The sequence below is a fragment of the Pseudopipra pipra genome, chromosome 11, assembly GCF_036250125.1.
Source record: "Pseudopipra pipra isolate bDixPip1 chromosome 11, bDixPip1.hap1, whole genome shotgun sequence".
NCBI lineage: Eukaryota > Metazoa > Chordata > Aves > Passeriformes > Pipridae > Pseudopipra > Pseudopipra pipra.
Window position 1 is genome coordinate 15,106,854 of NC_087559.1, and position 20,523 is coordinate 15,127,376.

A 20,523-nucleotide genomic window follows, 5' to 3' on the forward strand; every position below is an offset into this window, starting at 1 on the left:
ACGGAATTGTTTATGAGTCTTGCCTCTCTGGAGGGAGCGTGGGTCAGCTCTGACTGAGGCTCCTACCAGCAGGGATGCGCCTGGAGGAGGATGCCAAATACCCAGACGCTGGAAGGAGCAGGAACACGTGTCAAGGGACAGTTTCCATTTATTAGTGACAGTAACCTCAGCAAAAAATAGCCTGGTCTTTGTCACATCTTCATCGCTCCAGTGTCTCCGCGGGGCACAGGCAGAATAGCTCTAATTGCTCCCGGGTGCGGAAAGCAGAGATCAGAGCCTGGCATCTGTCTCCTCACCTTCTCATGCTTTCTTCTCGCCTTTCTCTCTTCCTCCCCACCGTTTTCTCCACCATTCCTCTTTCATTTGCCAGCACAAACGTGACCAGTATACTCAGCTGTCTTTGCTGCTTCATCCCTGCCCATAATTTCCTTCACACACCCTCAGAGGTCTCAGTCTTGGTGCTGAGTCCTGGGGAGGTGAAGCCCGTGGGTGTCCCCTGCCTTCATGGCTGCTTTTGGGGACGAGGTTCTCCTGTGCAGGCAGGAGGAGCACACCAAGAGGGATGGGCAAGGGCAGCAAATGCTGCCCCACAGCCAGATCCTGGCTGGAAGAGCTGCCTGGGGAGGGGCCATGGGGAGAGAAGGGTTAACTGCTCCTGGTGCGGTGCCATCGCTGGGTGCCCATCAGCCTCCCCGTGTTGCACCAACAGCGGGCACTGAATCCCTTCCTTGTTGGCTGCGCTCCAGCCTGGCGAAGGAAGCTGCTGAGAAAATGCAATTACAGCAAACAACAGCCACACGCGCAAGCGCTGCAATCCACACCTGGCACTAATTAACTTAATTAGCCCTTAATGAGCTACACTGGTCGGAAGGCCTATTTTTACTTAATTATCCCCTAATGTGCTTGGCACAAAGTGGGGGCCCTGATGGATGGAGAGGTTTACCTGGCTTCCTCTGCTCTGGCAGGATACTCTATCATCCCGGCATCCCTAACGAGCTGAGCTGCCCATGAGCGGAGCGGGAATGAGCCTGGGATGGGTGGGAGCCTGGCACCCAGTGGCACCTGCCTGGCAGATGGCAGGACTTGGCTATACTTGTGGAGGACTGGTGGCTTGTCACTGTGTCCCACCTCCTTCAGGTCTGGATGACATTTAGGAGTGCCTGTAGTGGTGCATAGGGTGGGTGAAGTTCTGGTGCTGGTGCAAAAGGCTTTCCTGGGACATGGTGGCCTGGAGCTGCCAGGCTGTGCCATGCAGTGCCCAGTGGGATGGCTGGGTCCAGCTCCTCAGGTGGCTGGAGCAGAAGTGGTGGCCCAGATCCAAAGGATTGTCTCCTGTTCAAGGGATCCCTGTGCAAGGAAACACCCCATGTGTGACATAGGGAGAGTGGGATGGGGTAACCCCATCAGTCCCCGGGTAAGATGGGACTGGAGTGGGCTGGGGATGGGAACAGCCCAATGCCACCGGAACAATTCTCCTGCAGCCTATGCTCTCCAGCTGCAAACTAGGTGAGATGAGCTAGTCCTGGGTGCAGGGAGGATGTTGTGGTCCCTGAATCCGGCCCCGCTGTTTCCACAGCAACCAGCATCATTCAGCCTGGCCCTGATAGCTGCAGCATCTCTGGGGGCTTCCTAAGAAAGCATGTCCCAAACATCTGAGTCAGAGATGCAGGAGCCAGCACCTCTGAACCGTGTCCTGGAAAAGTTAAAACAGGGTGCAAGGACCTGCTGTGACAAGCCAGATAGGTGACAGTGACAGGGTAGGGAGGGGATGGCGCCTGTCACTAGCCCTTATTCATACCATCCCTTGATGTAAAGATTTTTTTTAAATTAAATGAAGAGCACAAGCCAGGAGGGCAGCACTGTTCTCCCAGGCTTGCAAAGCTGCTCCCCAGATGGATCTTCCTGTAAATTATGGATTGAATCTGCTGTGCTTTCCAGCAGCAGTGGAGCAGAGAGCTGATGATGTGCTTGTGAAGGGAGTGGCTGTTCTCCCATGGCACGGCTGAACACAGTGGGGTTGGTGCTCTTCTCTCACCTGCCCTGCGATGCCACCAACGTCACCACTTGCCAGCCAGTGGTACCAGGCTGTGCCAAGGCAGTTAGGCACTCCTTCCTCCTCTCTCTCCTCCTCCTCCTCCTCCCCCTAGCAGATTCAATGGATGGTGCCATGTCTGCTATTACCTTCCTTTGAGTTTGATCCCTCCACCTTCCATCGCTCCTCATCCCATTGCTTCAGTGGGATGATTTCCTATGGCTATTTCAGTAAAGTTTCTCTTCCTAATTTCCTCCTCATTAAGTTTCGCAGCCCAAATCTCAGCAAAACACTGTCCTGTTGCTTTCCCAGGGCAGGCTGCAGTGCAGAGCCGTGGTGTCTGCAGGGCCACTGTCCCTACACCCCATCCCCTGGGATACACCTGCTGCCTTCCTCAAGCCTCTCTGGGCTGACAGATCTTTTTGCATCTCTGACTCATTTGCTTAATGGATTTGGGACTAATAAATTGGTCTTTATTGCCTTTCTTGGGTCTTAGAGGACTTTGCTGGGTGAAGGAAAGGTGTGCAGGCTTTTGATAGATTTCTTCTGCTCTGAAAGTTGGTTAATTGACTCCACTCTCCCCAATGACTCGAATCAGAAGTGCAAAACCCTTTATTCACATATTGAAGTGTGTTGAGTGTTTAAAGAAAGGTTTAGAAGCAGGTAATGGGAGTGGAGGGGGGCTCTTGATGGTCCTTGCCGCTGCTACCCTGGCAGCAAAGAGGCTGGCCTGTCCCCAAGTGGCATCCTGTCCCTGAGGGGATTCCTGTCCCCTGGGGGCATCACATCCTCGAAGGGAATCTTGTCCCAAAGGGGCATTCCTTTCCTGGAAAGGCGGATCCTGTCCCTGAGGGCTGTCCTGGACAGGGGTCCTATCCCCAAGGAACATCCTATCCTGAATTGGGTCCTGTGCTAAAGAAATATCCTGTCCCCAAGGGTTATCCTCACATGGATGCATTTCCTCTCTCCAAAAGGTTTTCTGTTCCCATGGAACATCTCATCCCCATGGGGTATTCTTTCCCCATGAGGTGTCCTGTCCCAGTGGATGTCCTGTCCCTACAGATGTCCCATCTTAGGTGGAGCTCCTGGATCTCCAGCCCCACTCCATGGGATGTTTTCCACCCTACTCACACCACGGCACAGCTGGGTACCCACGAACCACCTGTCACCCCAACCTTCCCTGAGGGATTGCTGCTCACCCGGCCTTGCCCTCACTACACCCCCCCTCCATGGGCAGGTCTCCAGGTGGAGCTCACGGCACAATTATAGCAACGTTTTGATATAGGAAAAGCGGTCTTGGGTCACTCAGGGGAGCCCTGCTGGGGCGGCTGGCAGCCATTCCCAAAACTGGGACTGTTAATTTGTTGTTGTGGAGAGAAAATAGGGCACCAAAGTGCATTTGAAGGTGAGCTGATACAGATTTATTGGTGGTTGGGTCTCTTTGGGAGAGGCATTTAAGTAGTGCTAAGAGGATGCTGTAAAAGCGTTTCCAGCAGTGAAATCTGTCATTTGTCCCTAAAGGAGAGCGGGGGGCTCCAGCCATGCAGCCCACCTGAAACGCACTTGCCACTGCAGTAACGTGGCTGTTTTAACCACAGGCTGAAGCCCCCAGCCCCTGTTCTCATCCCCTCCTACTCACCATCAGGATCCCTGCCTTTGACCCCCACCTTCCCCTCCAAGCAGCATTTTGACGTCTAAATTCAACAGAAGGAAGCTTTTTTTTTTTTTTCCCCCAAAGGCACTTTGCTCCTGGCGACCCAAGAGTTCGCCCTGGGAACAGCATCCACCTCACCTGGACACCGCCACCTCCCTGGGGAGGGAAAACCCCACGGCAGGGCTCAGGCATCGCCCCTGCTTGGGCTTTATCATTGTTATTTTATTAATCTCTCATTTGAAATGGATACAAGGCGGGTGAGAGATAAATTAGTCCCATTCTTCTGGGAAGAATGAAGTGACCCTGCAAGGCGAGGGACGGTGGTGGTGCCAGCCCCACTGGCCCAGGCAGAAATGCTAATTTCTCCTTTCCTCCACCAAACGCCGGAGCAAAAAATGCTAATGGGGCTGACGGCGGGCTGCAGATAAAAGTCTGTGTCTGCTCCCGCGCACACAGATGGGTTTGAGCGCCGCGATAAGCTGGCAAACAAGGTAATTAAAATAATTAAAATGCTAAACAAAGGGGAGGATGGAGAAAAGCGGTACAAAGGGCTGGGAGGGACTAGCTGCTCCTGGGAAATGGCAGCTGGATGCAGGCGAGGAAGAGGAGGGCAGAGGGATGGAGGTGGGTGGGCTGGGTCTCCCGTGAAGGTTGAGGGGCTGTGGGGTGCCTCAGGTAACCATCCCATCGTGGAGCCCCATCCCTGGGTTGCAGCAGGACCCGGCCTTGGGGACATCTGCCTCTTTTCCATCCCCTGCCTGCCCCAGTGTCCCCTGCAAAGGTGATTTGGGGGCAACCTGGGAGCCCAGGAAAATTCCAATTGCCTTGGTAAATTTCTCCAGTTTAAAACAAACTGCCCCCAAAACAGGCATGTTCTGCTGCTGGAAATTACTATCTCAAAGTCTCCCTTTTATTAACAACATCCATTAAAATATAAAAAAAGTGAGCTTGAAATTAAAATTATGTTTGTTTCAGGCCAAGAGAAACATTTGATTTGAGCGAAGCGAAGTTTTATTTAAAGCTAAGTCCTCAGGTGCCAGGCAGCCTTCCCCCACAAGGAGAGCTGGGGGCTGGAGCCAATCTAGAGACCTCTGTGCCATGCTGAGGCCAAATCCCAGCGTCACCAGCTGCAAATCCACACTGGCTCAGTGTTTGGCAGGGATGTCCCTGATGGACTGCCACCAGCCTGCAAGGTGCAACATGCGATTGGGATGTCCCTGCCAGGCCGTGCTGCCCCATGCCAGGTTCAGGATGCCCCGAAGGACCGTGCTGCTCCTTCTCCATGGCTGTGCATCCATCCCGGGTGTTTGCCTGGTGGCCGTGCCCCATGGAGCTGGAGGAAGGAGCCCACCAGACAGTTTTAACAGGAGCCACTGAGGGTGGGGGAACAAGCAGATGCCCCATGAGGTGCAGGGGGGGGGTCAGGGCTCAGATCCCCCCTCCAAGCTTCCTGCTGCGGAGGAGCTGTAGCCAAAAAGCAGGCCAGCGGCTGGCAGCCTGCCCGCAGTGAGCTGAATCTCCGGCTGCAGTTTGAAGCTCGCAGACAGCTATTTAACACAAACAGCCAAGCTGTTATCTTTTCCCTTAGGGCCACCATCCCTTTCGCTTCTCAAATGCCAAATTACAGCCTACATTTAATTTCAATGCCACGGGGAGATGCATGTCAAGGGAGGGCAGCTTCATTTAAAATTAGCCACATTAGATTAGCGGTGATGCAGCCGGGGAAGAGGGTTCGGAGAGAGGAGATGCGTCCCCATGAACTTTGGGGGAATTCCTCTAGGAATGTTGAGGATTCAGGGTCCAGTGGAGCCAGGTCTGCCCCATCTGCTGAATCCCTGGCTCTGCAGGGGTGCTGGTTCTGGCTGGGGCTGTCCCACACTGCACGGGGCCAGGGAAGGGACTTATGGCGTGCGAGGCACAACGCGGAGGTGCCACGGACAGATGCAGGGCACGGAGTGTGTTTTTATCCATCAGTTGTTAATTATTTGACCAAGGGAAATTTATAAGGATCTTCAGTGAAAACAGCATATTTTTCCCTAGCAGCACTTACGGGAGCAGGTTGTGAGGTGGTTTTGGCTTCCCAACCACAGCACTGGCATCGGTGGGATTCCTGTGAGCTTTTTGCCTGGATACGGCTCGAGCAAGCAAGAAGGCAAGGACCAATGAGCCTCTTCTAGTGCACAGCTGCATCCTGCTCTGGTCTGAGCCCCCAGAATGATGAGGGTTTTTTTGGGGGGGTGGAAACAATCAGAGGATTTTGAAACCAGCCGTGTGCACATGGAAAGTGTCAGCCCAAATCTTAAAAAATTTTTTTCTTTACATTGAAATGCAGAAATGCTAAAACTGTGGGCAATGCTTTCATGGGGAATAGTAGTGACAGCCAGAAAAAAAAAGAGAGAGAGCCCGTAATTGCAGGCTTTCACTGACAGCAAAACAACCCTTTAATAATAACTAAATACAAGGAGCACGCAGAGAGCAATCTTCCCTGAAAGAAACAAACACTGATTTCTTTTTTTTTCCCTCCTCACCAGAAGCATCTTTGCTACAAAAGGGCTGGCTGGCATCACTCACATCTCCTCCTGCCCCGGGGTCCCAGTTTGTCCCACTAAGGATTTCCAGGCTCACTGGTGTGCGGCAGGGGAGGATGAACCCCAGTGATGCTCGCAGGGTGTGCAATGGGTTCATGGCAGGGTCCAGCATCCCTGTGCTCTGAGAGCCAACCCAACTAGTAAAACTAGTGCAGCCTCAAAACCCCATGGGACAGGGCTACAGGGTGTGGACATGGAGAGGCACAGGACACAGGGAAGCAAAAGAAATATGGAGGTCCTTGAGTGGGTGGGAGCCATGGTGCCACGCAGCAGTGCCACCCCTGCTCCAGCTCCATGCTTAGGGCAAAGTCCTTCAGGAAGCCACAGGGGGAATGGGGCAGCCCCACAGGGCTGCTGCACATCTCTGTCATGGGGTGCTCCTGCATGTCCTCATTGCAGAGGTCCTTCTGCATGTCCTTATCTCAGGCCTGCTTGTCCCCATCGTGGGGATGCTCCTGCACAGCACTGGTCCTGACTGGCTGTGTTCACCCCAGCTCACCCCAGGTGACACAGGGACCAGCGTGGTTCCAGCAGGGGCAGAGGAGATGCTGATGGGTCCCATGAGGAATTCAGCATCTGTCTCTCACAGCATGCCACAACCTTCCTGCAGCATTCCCAGTTTCAATGGACCACGTTGTCCTGCTCTGCCTCACAGGACCCTCTGCCCCACACAGCAAATCCAACACCCTTATTGTGGGCATCTCTTCCTCACCCCAAGACCAGTCAAAATAGTCTGCCTTCCCACACAACCAGCTGGCTATTTTTACAGGGGGTGAGGAAGCAGCAGTGGAGGAAGGGGGAGCACGGCCAGGCAGAGCAGTGCTGAGCAGCAGGGATGCTCCATCAACATGCAGAGCCACGTGCCAGCTCGACGGTGGCCGGACAGCACTAGCTCATCCAGACAAACTGCTGCAGGGAAAGGTGGCAAATTCATCCCCAGAAATAATGGTGGAGAAGGAATCCTCTCACCACAAGCTGGGGACAACAGGCTGAATCCCACCCATGGGAGTCACCAGCAGGAGCTCCTCATGGCCCTGTCTGTAATTAGGCTGTAATTCAGGTGGTAGCTCCAGTTAGAGGAGTGAGGCCACATCTTCAGCTTGTACAAATCAGTGGCATAAACCCAGTGCCATCCCCTGCCTGTCCCCTCCTGCTCCCTGGTGGGTGGCATTTGGAGTGGGAAGCTGGTGTGCCAGGTCTGGACTGGCCAAGCTGCTGGTGCCAGCCCTGGTACTCGGGAATCTGCCGCCTCGTGGGGCTCCAGCTAATGTGACTTGCATCTGTAATTTACTTTTAAAAGGGGATTCTTGCTTTCTCTCTCTCCACACTGCCTGCTGGCTGCTCCTGGATTTTCCAAGCAAAGGGAAGGGGAAGAGGGGTATGAATAAAATATCATCGTGACAGCTTTTATATATATATACATGAACCCGCTCCGTCAGGCTGCGAGCTTCATTTTTAAATAAGAAGCTCGGCTCCATTCCCAAGAGGCCGGGAGAACGCAGCGGGCTTTTAAGAGAAGGGACCAAAACAGAAGAGCATTTTCCTCTTCCATCACATCAGACTGGAGCTGGGTTAATTACGCTTCTCTGTCCTGATTTAAGCACGGGAGCTTACTCAGTACAACTGTTCCTTTATTAATGAATTGCAACCCAATTTTAACTGGAGGAAGCTGGCAAGGAGGAAAAAAAAAAAATTGGAAACCCTTTTGCCAGCATGCTGTTTGCTGCTGCCTTTAATTTACATAACTTCAAAGTGATGCATTTTTTAAACCAACCTATTTTCAGGTCTGGCTGGACTGCATGGGTGCATGGACACCCATGCGGATCTGGCATCTCTCCGTGTACACCCGTTGCTGCTGCAGGGAGCAGCAGCTCCTGGGCACGGCTGGGATCTACCACGCTGCTGGGCTGGGATGTGGCTTTCCAGGAGCCCTGCTGCTGCCTGAGATGCTGCTCACTCGCTCAGGTGCACGTCACCATGAGCTATGACCTGGTGCCAGCCAGTCCCTACAAGAGCATCCCGGGGCCCTTATCCTGCCCTGGCCCATCCTCCCGGGGATGGACCAAGGGGCTCATGGAGGATGGCCCAGGGAGCAGGAGGACATGCTGCCCTGGTCCCGTGGTGGTCCTGCAGGGCATCACTGGCACCTTGGGGTCCCTCTCTGCCTCCCCACAGCATCGGGGGGAGTCACGGGCATTGCCGCCTGCCGCCACACGCCAGGGAACCAGGGACATATGCTGCTTTTTCACGCCGCAGAAACACCACCTGCTCGGCTTCTGCTCAGCCCCAGGCAGGCAGGAGGGGAGCCCATCGCCCCAGTGCCCCATAGCATGTCCCCACAGCCCCCTGCACCCAGCAGGGCTCGGCCTCCGCCTTCCAGCCGTGGGCAGCCATGAGTGGTCTGAGCTCTGGAGTGCCATGGGATGGGACAGCTGATCCCCAACACCGTGGAAGGAGGGAGACCTGAGAGCAGCTTCCCAGCCCTGCGGTGTGCCAGGACACAGCCCTGTGCTGGCACCCACCATTGACACCCTCCATCCTCTCACTCCTCACACGGGAGAGGTGCTGGGATAGAGGAGAGCCTCATGGATATTCATGAGCAGAGAGTTCACTGATCAAAAGGCGCAATCCTGTTTTCCTTTATAATATATCTGGTTAATACAGACTTAATGAACAAATGAATAATAAATTAGACCAATTTTGTTTTCTTTCTTCTTGGAAAGGCGGGCTCAAAGGGGGACTCTGTGCGGGTTTGATTGATAGCAGGGGCTTGCTGGGAGATCTGCTCCTCAAGCCCTTATTAAATATGAAACAAATAACGGTGCAATTGGTTTAATCTTGTTGTAGCAGCGGATGCCGACTGGGCAGGGGGAGAGGAGAAGGAGGATGTGGAGGAAGAGGGATCCTCGGTTGCCTTCGCCCACACCGAGGCAGGGCTCAGGCCCCCAGGCAGGGTGCTGGGCAGCTCGGTGTGGCTGCACTGTTAACCAGAGCAGGGTGTGAGCATGCACTGCAGAGAGCAGCCAGCACTGTCATGCACGTGGCCTGGGGTGGTGCAAAGGCATCATCAGAGGACGGATGGAGCCTGTGCTACCACACCACTGCACCAGCTGGATCAATGCAGGGTCTCCCAGGCTCAGCAGGGTGATGTCTGAGGAGCTGCCACCAGAAGAAGGACCAGATGACAGGCTCCATCAGGGAGAGGAGTTGTGGCCATCTTGTCACAGCCACAACCCCAGCGTGGCGAGGGGCCACGGGTCCCTTCATGGCAGCACAGCTCACTGAGCTGGCACTGCCTGTGCCAGCACGGCTCATTGCAGCCTCTGGGGTCGTGTCACACCCCACCTGCTGATGCAGTGCTGGGAGAAGGTGTTCAGCCATGAGCCACTGGTGCATCCTCCACTCAGCCAGACTGCGGGAAGGCAGCTGCCCAGGGCAAAGCCCACCTGGCCCAGGGTGTGTCCCTAGGGAGGACTGGGGCTGGCACACAGGTCTCCAGGAACATAGATCCCTTTGAAAATACCCTCCTGGTCTCCAATAGGCTCCAGGGTCTGAGCTTCATCCTTAGTCCATCCCCAAAATGTCCCACTGAGATGCCTGAGCCACACGGGCTCCCTGCAGAGCCAGCAATGGGAGCGTCCTCCTGCCACAGGGTCACAGCACCCAACTCTCCCTACACAGGGGTGCTGGGCTCCTTGGCAGTGATGGATACAAGTGTCATGGGTGGCTTTCCCACTCCCAGCACCCCTCTGCCCAGCCAGGAGGGACCAGGCAGCAGGTGACTCCAGGGGGATGCCAGCACCCTGAACCACCCGACGATACCTTACAGCACCCAGACTCCAGCAGTGCAGCAGGTGCTTGCTGTGGAAGCCACTCATCTCCAGGTAGCTTCCCACTGCCATCACTTCAGTCAAAAAAAAGAAGGAATTCCCAGCTGCTGTGAGCTTAGCGCTGCTCCAGCTGCCTTGGCCCAGCCTCTCTCCTTCTCTTTGAGGCTCAAAGCCCCTCACTGGAGTCCTGGCCGTGGTGGGAAGCCAGGCTGGGGATGAAAGTGCCGCTTACCTGCTTACTTATGCTCCAGCGCCCAACGAGCAGCAACATGCGGATTAACAAAAATAATTCCCCCTAGAAAAAGAGGGGAGAAAGAGAGAAAAAAAAAAAAAAGAAGGAAAAAAGAAAAGAAAGCCTCTGCTGTGGGAACAGCCGGCTAACCTCGAAAGCCTCTTACCTGGCTAGATTTAACTGCCTTTGTTGCTGCATCAGCCTGAAAAATCCCCTCATGCATCGTGTCAGTGCTGCTGGCAGCTCCGAGCCGCTTCCCGGCCCTTTGTAATGAAAGACGGCTCTGTGCAGCGCGGCGGCCGGGGCTCCGCTGCTCCCCGCTCCGGCTTTTCTCCTGGGAAACCCAGCTCATCTATCGCGCTGTTTTTCTTTGTGGGCCTGTCCTCGGTCTGCATGGGGCTCCAGAAGCGACCTGGGGTGGAATTGCCTGTATTCAACACTGGCCCTGGCATTAACTTATCTTCTGCCTCCTTTTGAACCTACTTATCACTGTGATCTGAATTGCGGCACTTCCAGCTTGCTTGCAAAGTGGCATTTCTGAGCCATCTCTCCAATCTATTAATTAATGGCTTTATTAATGCTAGAGAAATGGCATGGGTAGTGCCTGGGGCTGTGGGCACTAGAGGCAGGGGAGCCTGGGTGAACCCAGGGTGTGAAGGTGTGAAGTCGGGCTGCGGGATTGACGCTGGTAACACACAGCTGCCACACGCTCCAGTCCCTATCCTCTTCCAGGGCAAGCTCCAGGGCTACTTCTGCCATCAAGGCTCAAAGCCTGGCACCTGTGCCATGCTCCAGCCAGCAGCACCATGGGGCTGGTAGTGAGCAGCACACCATGAACAGGACCAAGCCTGGGTGCCATCTGTGACTCTGACTTTTCCATCACCTTGGGCTCAGTGGTCAGACGAAGGGGGAGGCAAATTGGTTGTGAGGCATCAAAGGGGGAGGTGTTATGTGGATGGGGTGCAATACCAGCCCCAGTGTCCTTTCTGAGTTGGCATTACCTGGAAGGGTGGCAAACAGCCACCTTGCCTGGGAGCATCCAGCAGAGGTGGCAGTACCCAGCTGGGGGACATGGAGGGGAGTTCAGATGAGTGTGGTTTGGGGGACATGAGTGCACCCCAGCTCCCAGGGCTGCCTCACCAGTGCGGGATGCATCTGCAGCACCCCTCTGCCATGTGTGTGGGGACAGTCGCAGCCCCCTCCCTGGCCCTGCCGCTGCTCAGCTGGCAGTGAGCAGGAAAGAGGCTGGTGACGATGCCCCATCCTGGCTGAGATGCTTTGGTCCATCTCCCTGTCCCAGGCTGCGCTCCCCCTGTGTCCCTCCATACCGGGCTGTGCCCCCATCCCGGGCTGGGCTCCCCCTGTGCCTAGAGCAGCCTTGGGAGTGAGGGGTTCCGGGGGGGATGTCGGACTGTGCGGAGGGGGCGAGGGGGCCGGGGGGAGGCTGCAGAGGGGGCGGGGAGCCCCGGCCGGGCTGGGGGCCGGTGCCGGGCAGGGCCGGGGGCGGGGAGGGGGCGCTCGCCCCCCCCTTCCCGCTGCCCGCCCCCGCGGCAGCGCGAGTCGGCGGCGGCTGCAGACGGGGACGGCGGCGCCGCGCAGGTAGGACCGACACCGGCAGCGCGGCCGGTCGATGGGAGCTCGGTGTGGGGCAGGAGCAGGCGGCGGGGCGGGCGCGCCCGGCTCGGCTCGGCTCGGCTCGACTGGACCGGCGGGGAGCGGGGCCGGGTCCTGCCCGGTACCGGCCCCGGGGATGGGAGCGGCGGAGCCCGGCGCGGAGGTGGCCCCACTCCCCGCCGCTGCCCGGTGGCGCTGGGCCGGAGCCGGGGTTGGATCCTGCCAGGAGCAGCGGGGAGGGAGGCGGCTGCCTGGCCGGCCCGGGTGGAATGGCTCCGAGATGGAGGATCGGTGGTCCTGGGGACGGCTCGGGGTGACGGTGTTTCTCGGGTGCCCCCGGAGAGCGAGGTCGGGGGATGCCGGGGGCTGGCGTGGGCGTGGGTCGGGCGCCGGGTGCCTGACGGCAGGTGGATCCTGGGGAGCAAAACCTCGGGGGTCCCCTCGGCCGCTCGCTGTGGCCCCCCACGTCCCCAGCGATCACTGCTCTGGCCACCGTGATGGGGATGAGGGGACCTGGGAGAGATCCCACTCGAGTGGGAGACACCCTGGGAGGCAGGAGTCATGTCCTGGGGGACCGAGTCCTTGTCTTCCCTACACGCCCCTGTCCCCGCACAGCCCCGGCCCACCAGAGATTGACTCTCTGTGGGGTCACTGCATCGTCCCGGGTGGCCTCGGAGGGCTGTCGGGGTGGCCAGTGGCTCCCCGGGGGTGCGATACATGTGACACGGTTGAGCTCCCCACTCCGCTCCCGGCTGCCGCCTCTTCCCTCTGCAATTTTTCACCCTCCCATCTCCACGTCTACCTCTGCAGCCTCCGGTTTCTTTTTTATCCTTCCCTCTTGTTTCAAGATCCGTGGGTTTGTGTGGGCTTTTTTTTCCAGCCCACTCTCCCTCCGCCCCCCCTCGCCTGTTTTCTCATCCGTGCTCTTGCTCGCTCGAGCCCTCGTCTTTGTTTCAGCTGGGAAAAAAAAAAAAAAAAAAAAAAAAAGAAATAATTGCTTCCCTTGTAAAGTTGGCCCTGGCAGAGCGAGCCCCTGGAGAGCGATGCTGCCCGGGTGGCGCGGGAGCCAATGGCAGCCCCAGCCGCCCTCCAGCCGCTGTCCCCAGCGCGGGGGGACAGCCGCGAGCCCCAATAAATACCTGTCACCTCCCAGGCAGGGCGGTGTTGGGATGGCCACGGTTGGGGTGCACTGGCGGTCTGGCACAGGTACCTCCCCGGCGCTGCTTTCCCCAGGGTGGGTTTTTCTCCTGGTTTTCATCATGGGCCCCGTGTCTCGGTTTGGGCATCTCTGTCACTCAAGTCTGTGCATGGCGCTGGTCCCCGGGGGTCCCATGGGGCCGGAGGGCTCTCAGCTGGCCTGGGGTCTCAGGGGGCTTGTGTTTCACATGTGCACTGCTATGCCCAGGTTTGCCTTTGTTTGCAGCAGGGACGGGGACGAGGGACGGGGGGGGGGTGGGGGAAGTCGGTCTTTTATTTTCCCTTTTGCATGTGCCTTTGATACTGGCCCCAGGAGGGGATCCCATTTCCCCGAGCCGCCTTTGCTCCGCGTCGCTCCTCCTGCGCTGCCGGGGTTCACACCGGCCCCAGGTAAAAGGAGAAGCCGGGGCTGATCTGTGCTCCCCGCTCCCCGTACCGCGGGCAGGCTGCCGGATGCTGGTGGCGATCGGAGCTGCTTTGTGGCTGCATTTGGCCTCGCTGGCTCGGGTATTGCCTGCCGGATGCTGGCGGCAGAATCTGGCCCCTTGTTTATGAGCGAGGGAGTAGTTTTGTCCTTATCTCCATCTGCTACGGAGGCCGGAGCTAGAATTTCAGTGGGATGCTGTGGATCACCCCGGGCGGCAGCCGGCGTGGGTGCTGCCCCCAGGGGATGAGGTGCCCAGGGGAAGGTGTGGGCACCCCGGGGGTGGCAGAGCAGTGATGGGGTCTGCCGAGCCCAGAGCTGGGCTGTCGAGGACCATGGGTTTGGCCATGGATTTATTGTCTTGTGTCTCCATCTCCACTTTGCTCTGCCTGGTTCCTTCTCCATCTCCAGGTTGGCTCTAAAAGGCAGGACAGAGGTGATGCTGGCACGCAGAGGGCACGCGGAGTGTTTTGGGGGGTGTGCACACACCGGGGTTTACAAAACACTCACACAGATGCCTTGTCCCCAGGAAGTTTTTTTTAGAGGATGCTGTTGTGGGTTCGAGCACCTGATGGTTTTGATCAACTAAACAAACCCGGGCGGAGCGGGAGCAGAATGTGAGGGCACCGAGCCCCCTGGGGTGCGCTGGCCGGGCCCCCCGGCTCACTGGCGTTGGCACCGCGCGCCAGATCCATGGGCTGTGTTTGGAGGAATGACGTGTGCGGTGACGGGAGGGACGGAGGGCGAGCAGGGGACCATCAGGAGCCAGAGCCTGGCCGCATCCTGGGGCTGGCGTGGGCATCCACAGCAGCGACAGAGCCGGGGACGGGGATGCACAAGGGATGGCGTCCTCCTCCGCTCTGCCCTCCGCCTGCCTCTGCGCTGCTGAGCGTCAGCACAAGTGCTGCGAGCCCCTGCCTGCCCTCTCGAAGCCGTTTGAACTCGGCCACGGGGAAAGAAGGCCGGGCATAGGGTTTCCTCCCACCTCCCCTTTTCGTGTGTGTGTGTGTGTGTGTGTGTGTGTGTGTGTGTGTGTGTGCTTTTAGACATACGACATTCCTGAGCGGATATTCGTTGCCGGGGCTGGGACGCCTCCTGCTAGAAAAAACTCATGGGAAATGGGGGAATTGGTTTGGGATTTTTCCTCCCATGTCTTGACCCTGTGAGTTATTGAAAAGCCAGCTGCAGCTCAGCCCTGTACAGTGATTCCCACGTGTTTCCAGCCAGTCATTTCAGGTTTGTAGGTGGCTTGCAAAGAATTCATTGTGAGTACGGGAGCAGCAGCTCACACTGTTGTGGTTACTGTGGTGGGTTACATGGTTTTGTCTCTATTTCCTCCCCTCCCTGCATCAGATGTGTAATTACCAGAATACTCAAAGTGTAAATTATCAAGCAAAAAGCTGCCATGATAGTCATAACTCTGCCCTCAGTGAGGTCAGCCTTTGGAGCTGGGAGGCCGAGAGGGAGCACTCTGCTACCATCCCATCTCCTGGCCACCATCCCATCACCGGCCTGTCCAGTGGCAGGGGAAGGAGAGATGTAGTTAGGCAGGCAGGGACAGGGTGACCTTGTGAGGTCCCCTTCGTCCTGCTCTGCTCCACCACCTCTCGTTTTTGTCCAGGCAGTCACTGTAGACATCTCTGAAAGCTGTAATCTGCAAAGCCCTGGGGGGCTCCACACTGCGCTGGCTGCTATTATCCCCGAGACAAAGAGGGACAGGCAGGCAGATTACCTTGGCCTTTATTTTTTCAGCTGGGAGCAAAGAAAAGCCTTAAATGAGCTTGCTGTGGGGAGGGATTGACTGGGCAGAGCCCCAAACGCCCTGTGTTCCTTCCCTTCCCCAGGAGCCACGGGACCCCGCTCCTCACCCCTTGTGCTGCCCCGTCATTCCCTGCCCTGCTGCAAAGCCCCAGGGAGAGACAACGTTTTGCCTCGGGGCTGAGTTTTCACCGGAGCTCCCCTGCAGCACCCTCACCTTCTCAGGACATATAGCACCTGGGGCTGGAGTGGCCAGGAACAACATGACACTCGTACCCACCCTGTACCCATCACCTCTGTGCCTGGAAGTTGCGTTTCCAGGCTGGAGTGGTAATGGGTTCGCATGGCCCCATCCCACATGGCTCACGGGCTCCTCTACATGCCAAGGGCTGCTTCTTGGTCCAGACTGGCCCCATGCCGAGACGGCACCGCTACAGCGAGGGGCAAGTCCCCTCCATATGGTGCTCCTGGCCGGCTCCCAGCGCCAGGGCAGGTGCTCTTGTCTGGTCTACACAAAACCCTATTGTCGGCACCCGCAGGGTTTCCCTCCCTCGACAGGGACCCGCTCCAGCCCCCACCGCCCTCCTTGCTCTGGCACCACCGGGAAAATGGCTTAGCCTGGCTGGACATGGTCGCATCCTCCTCAGAGTGCAGGATGCTTTCCATGCAGCCGGTGTCCCCCCGCGGTCCCCTCCACCTCGAGCTCTCCCGCTGCTGACAGCCACACTGGGTGGGGTTTGTCACCTGGCCGCTAAAGCGCTGATGGTTTTATGCCCGGCACTTAATTATTTCCCCGATTGCCACCGCCATGTGCTGGCGAGTGGCGCTGGCTGTGACCCCGCCGAGCCTGACGCTGCTGCTGCAGCCCGGGGAGCTGATGGCAGAAGCACGCCCCACGTGGAGTTTAATTATTGGCTTTCTTCCTTAACAGAGTACATTGGCTGACCTTAATGCAATTAATTAGGGCTTAATCAACTTCTGGTGGCTCAGCACAGCACACAGTGACTCCTGCCTTTCCAGGAGGGTTTATAAGAGGTTAAAGCGTCTGAGGGGAGGGTGTGGTGTGTAGTTTGTATGTTTGGTGGGTAAAGCTCAGTTAGTCAAGTGTTGGGGTAAGACTTGTGTTCTCCTAGACTGGGCATGTTGCTGGAGATGCTGGTAAAGGCAAGTGGGAAGTGAGCTGCACTCAAGAGCTGTGCCCGAGGTGAGCTGCACAGAATTGCTGGTGTTCCTTGCTTTTGGTATCACCCTGAGCTCTGGCTTTCCACAGGGCTTTTCCTGTAGCTGCTGGGCCAGGGTTTTCCCGCTCTTTGGATGCTCTCTGCTAGTGATGGGCTGTGTCTGGGTTGTGCATCCAGCAGCTGCTGGGCTCTGAGGGTGCTAGAGGTGATGTCTGGGGAGCTCCTTCACTCCCTTGAGCAGGCATTAGCCTTGGAGACGAGAAGCTGGTCAATGGCTGTTCCTGGGTGAGAGGGAAGCTCCTTCCCCTCTCTGTCTAGCAGCGTTTAATAACTAATAGTGCTCACTAATACTGCAGAAAGTCCTCAGCACCCCTGACATGGGGCCCTGGCTCTGCACCTCTGTGGCTCCTTTGGGCTTGACTGCTGGGTGTAAGGACTTATTTACACACCTTGTGTCTCCAGCTGCTGGATTTTAGGTATTTAAGCCAGCAGACACCTGTTGGCATAGCTGGTGATGCAGTGCCCCATCCCTGGGCTGCAGAGCATGAAGTGACTCAGTCTTGGCCTTGCAGAAAGCCCTGGAGAGGTGAGTGGCCCTGTGCCAGTGGTGGCATCTCCTGGTGTCAGCTGTGGTGATGGTGACCAGAACTGTAGCATGTCCTGCTGTGTGCCCTCACATCCTGGATGCTTTGCATCCTCCCAATGCCATTGTCCCTAGGCAGTTTCTGTCACCACCCCTCCTACCCCATTTCTTTGGGTCCCCGTGTCCCTGGCTGTGCCCCACCCCAGGGGCTGTGCCACCAAGCCCCCTTGTGTGGATAGCCCAGTGCCAGGACTGGGAGGTGGCAGCAGGAGCTGTGCCAGCCACCGTTGCTGGCTTGTTTGCTTCAGTGCCAATTCATTAATATCAAAAAGCTAATTAGGATTCCACAGCCCTTCCCACCTGGCCCTCTCCTTTGGAGGCTGGAGGATACTTGTCTGCAAGATTTCCATGCAGCCCTGTCTTAAAAGGACTCAGCTCTGGTCTGTCCCAGCCCGGTGGTTTGTGTCCCTCTCTCTGCTCCCAGCTAATTCACGTGGCTAAAGCCCCTCAAAGCCTGGCAAATGGGAAGTGATATTTGCCAATAATCCCTCTGCTCTCCCGGGTAGGCTTCTCATATTACAGGTTATTAAAAAAACCAAAACCCAGGCAGCAATAACTGTGGCCCCTGGGAGAGCCCAAGCACAGATTGTTCCTGGTCAAACCCCACCCAACAGGAGAGCCCCAGGCAGAGGCAGCACAGCAAGGCCCAGCTGGACCTCATGGAGCATCTCTAGGCAGAGCCCAGCCCCTCTTGCAAGCAGAAAAGGGACGAGCCACAACACTCTTTTCCCCCTGGGGAACAAGTGGGATTCCCACGAGTCACAAACTAAATCACATTTCTCCTCACAGAGGCTGTGGAATAAACCCTGCTATTGCTTATCAGGGCTCCCCACCCTGACGCCAGCACCCCTTGGCCTCAGCATCTTCCTCACCACTGGGCTGGGCAGGAGCAGCTCCTGTGTTGGCATCTTGCAGGGACAGGACAGAGCCAGCACCACCTGGTAGGACAAACCCAGCCTCTACAGCCAATTTTTTGCTTTGCGGGGCTTTTGAGAAAACTTGCCCAGCACTGGGGATGCTGTTTCCTCTGGAACAGGGCAGTGATGCCGCTCCATCCTTTTCCTTGAGGGTGGATTTGCCCCATGGGAAATTCAATCCACTAAATATGTGTAGTTGTATTTTTCTTTCTGCAAAAATACTGATTTCCCTGCAAGGAGTTTCACTGCAGCTCGAAACATTTCATTGCATGGGTTGGGGGTTTCCTTCTGGTTTTAAGTCAACATTTCCCCTTAAAATGTCACTCAGGGAATGATGCTTTTTTTTACAGCAAAAGTCTGTGATGACATTTTAAGTGGAGAAGAAAATTGCTGCTTCGTTTCAAAATGTCAACTTTGAGTGGGGTGGGTTTAGAGTATTTTTTTTATTCCAGTGTTTCCCAGGAGAAAAGCGAAATGGTTTCATTAGACTCAAGTAACTCTTGCCCCCATGACCCCCAAAATAAATCTTTATTTATTTATTTATTTAACCTCTTTGCACTTTTGTGGCAGGGAAACTTTTGCCAAGAGAAGTCATGCTCTAGTGGGATGCTGCCTTGGGAAGGGACAACCCTGTCTCAGCCAAACCTGAGCCTTCTGGGGCAAATCCTCTAGCACCAAACTCCAGCAGGGACCTGTGGGAGAGACTCCATTGCTGCCAGCTGGTTTTGGTTGCCACGGGAAGGATTAACATCAGGTTGAAACCAGGTTTTGAAGCTCTCCTCTTCCTGCTTTCCCTCTGCTTCGTGCTCCTGGTTTTCCTTCACACAGCTCTCCTCGAAAATCGCTTGTTCTAGATTAGGCTACAGACTGGAGTTATCTTCCTTTTATTTATTAGGGTAATTATACCTAATGATTCACATGCTCGGGGAGAGTAATTGCTCCCAAATACAGCACCAGCAGTGTTCTTACCCAGCCGGGGTGCAATGATTCACAAACGCATCTTTTCGTACCATTTATCAAGTGATGATCCCGTAATTGCTGACTTGATTTGGAGGCAGTTAAGGAGCGATTGAGGACCCGGCAGCACCGGCATTGTGTCCGTTTCCCTCTGGTGTGGTGGTCACTTGTGTGTGTCTCCTCCCTGCCACGCTGACAGTTGTCACCACTTGCCTCCTGTGTGGGTTTTGCTGGGGATTTTGGTTGGGTTGAGCCCCTCGAGCTGCAGGGCTTGTGCTCTGTGAAGAGCTGTGGTGCCTGGTCTGGCAAATTCTGCGGCACGGCCTGGCTGAGGGAGAGCCAGGGCTGTCCCCCTCCAGGGTGGGGAGGACCCCTCCATCCTCCCAAAATGTGGCATTTATATGGTTTGGCCCTCGCCTCTTCAGAGCTCTTGGAGCAGATGGGGGAGAGCTTGTGCTGCCCCAGTGAGGGGACATCTGGGGACCTTTCCCTGAGGACTCCTGCCCATCTACCATGCAGGGTGGGCAGGAACATCCCATGAGGGATGGATATGTGCAGAGTCCACCCTGCTCAGCTGCTCCAGCCCTGGGAGAAACCCGGACACTGGGGATGGAAGGAGGTTTCTGGGAGTGTTTTGAAGAGTGTTGATGTTCCCAGTGCTGCCCTGAGGCTTGGAAAGGCAGCCTGAGGCTTGAAATTCCTCCTTGAAATTCTTAAGGGGAGCCCAGGGTGATGGCTCTGGAGTGACTTAGCCCCTCTGGTGCTTCCCAAGACAACACTGTGGTGCTTGGCTGGAGGCTGCTGGTCAGCTGTGCTCTCCTGGGCCAGCAAAACCAGTTTTTTTGGTACTGGATGGAGAGCAGAGTGTATTGCTACTTTGCTTTTTTTTTTTTTTTTTTTAAGCTTCCCTTCTCAGTGTGTGTCTGGGCTGAATTGCATGAGCCTGCACCCACCACCCATCTCCTCCTGCCCCAAGTGCTGCTCCAGGTCTCCCATCCCGTGGATGCCAGAATTGCCGCTGGGATGTGAGCAGAAAGGCAGGAGGAGAGGAGGTGGCACAAACAGCCCTTTCTGCTGGCCACCACTTGGCTTTATCCCCAGCACTGCTTGGGTGGGCTCCTGAGGGAGCTTGCCCTTGTTGTCCCCCACTCCCAAAATGTGGGGCTGTGCCAGTGCCTCTCAGTAGGTGTTCACTGGAGTAATAGCTCCCTGGTTTCATTCCACCCACATCCACCTCCTTAGTGGAGGATCTGTGCTCGTTCTCGCTGGTGCCTGGCCCCCTGTCAAGAGCTCCTGCAGGCAGCCAGGAGCTGCTCCTAATGGGCTGCCAGGGGATTTGGACTCTGACAGCTGGGTGCTGACAGCTCCCTGCAACTGCTCGCTTCACCCGCTGGGCTCTCCTCTCCACAGTCAGATGGAGAAGGATGCTCCAACCTCTGTGGGGAGGAGGCTGGCTCTTCTTTCTCCCCTCCCCGGGTGTTTGTGATGGTGCTGGA

The 20,523-nt window shown here is 56.3% G+C and overlaps 1 long non-coding RNA gene across 1 annotated transcript; it reads right to left on the reverse strand.

Moving 5' to 3' along the window:
- Positions 1-9,090: 9,090 nt before the first annotated feature.
- On the reverse strand, positions 9,091-13,857 carry LOC135420377 (uncharacterized). Its single transcript, XR_010433499.1, has 3 exons — positions 13,090-13,857; positions 10,503-10,748; positions 9,091-10,399 (listed from the first exon to the last, which is right to left on the reverse strand). It is a non-coding gene; the product is annotated as an uncharacterized LOC135420377 (long non-coding RNA).
- Between the last annotated feature and the right edge of the window lie 6,666 nt (positions 13,858-20,523).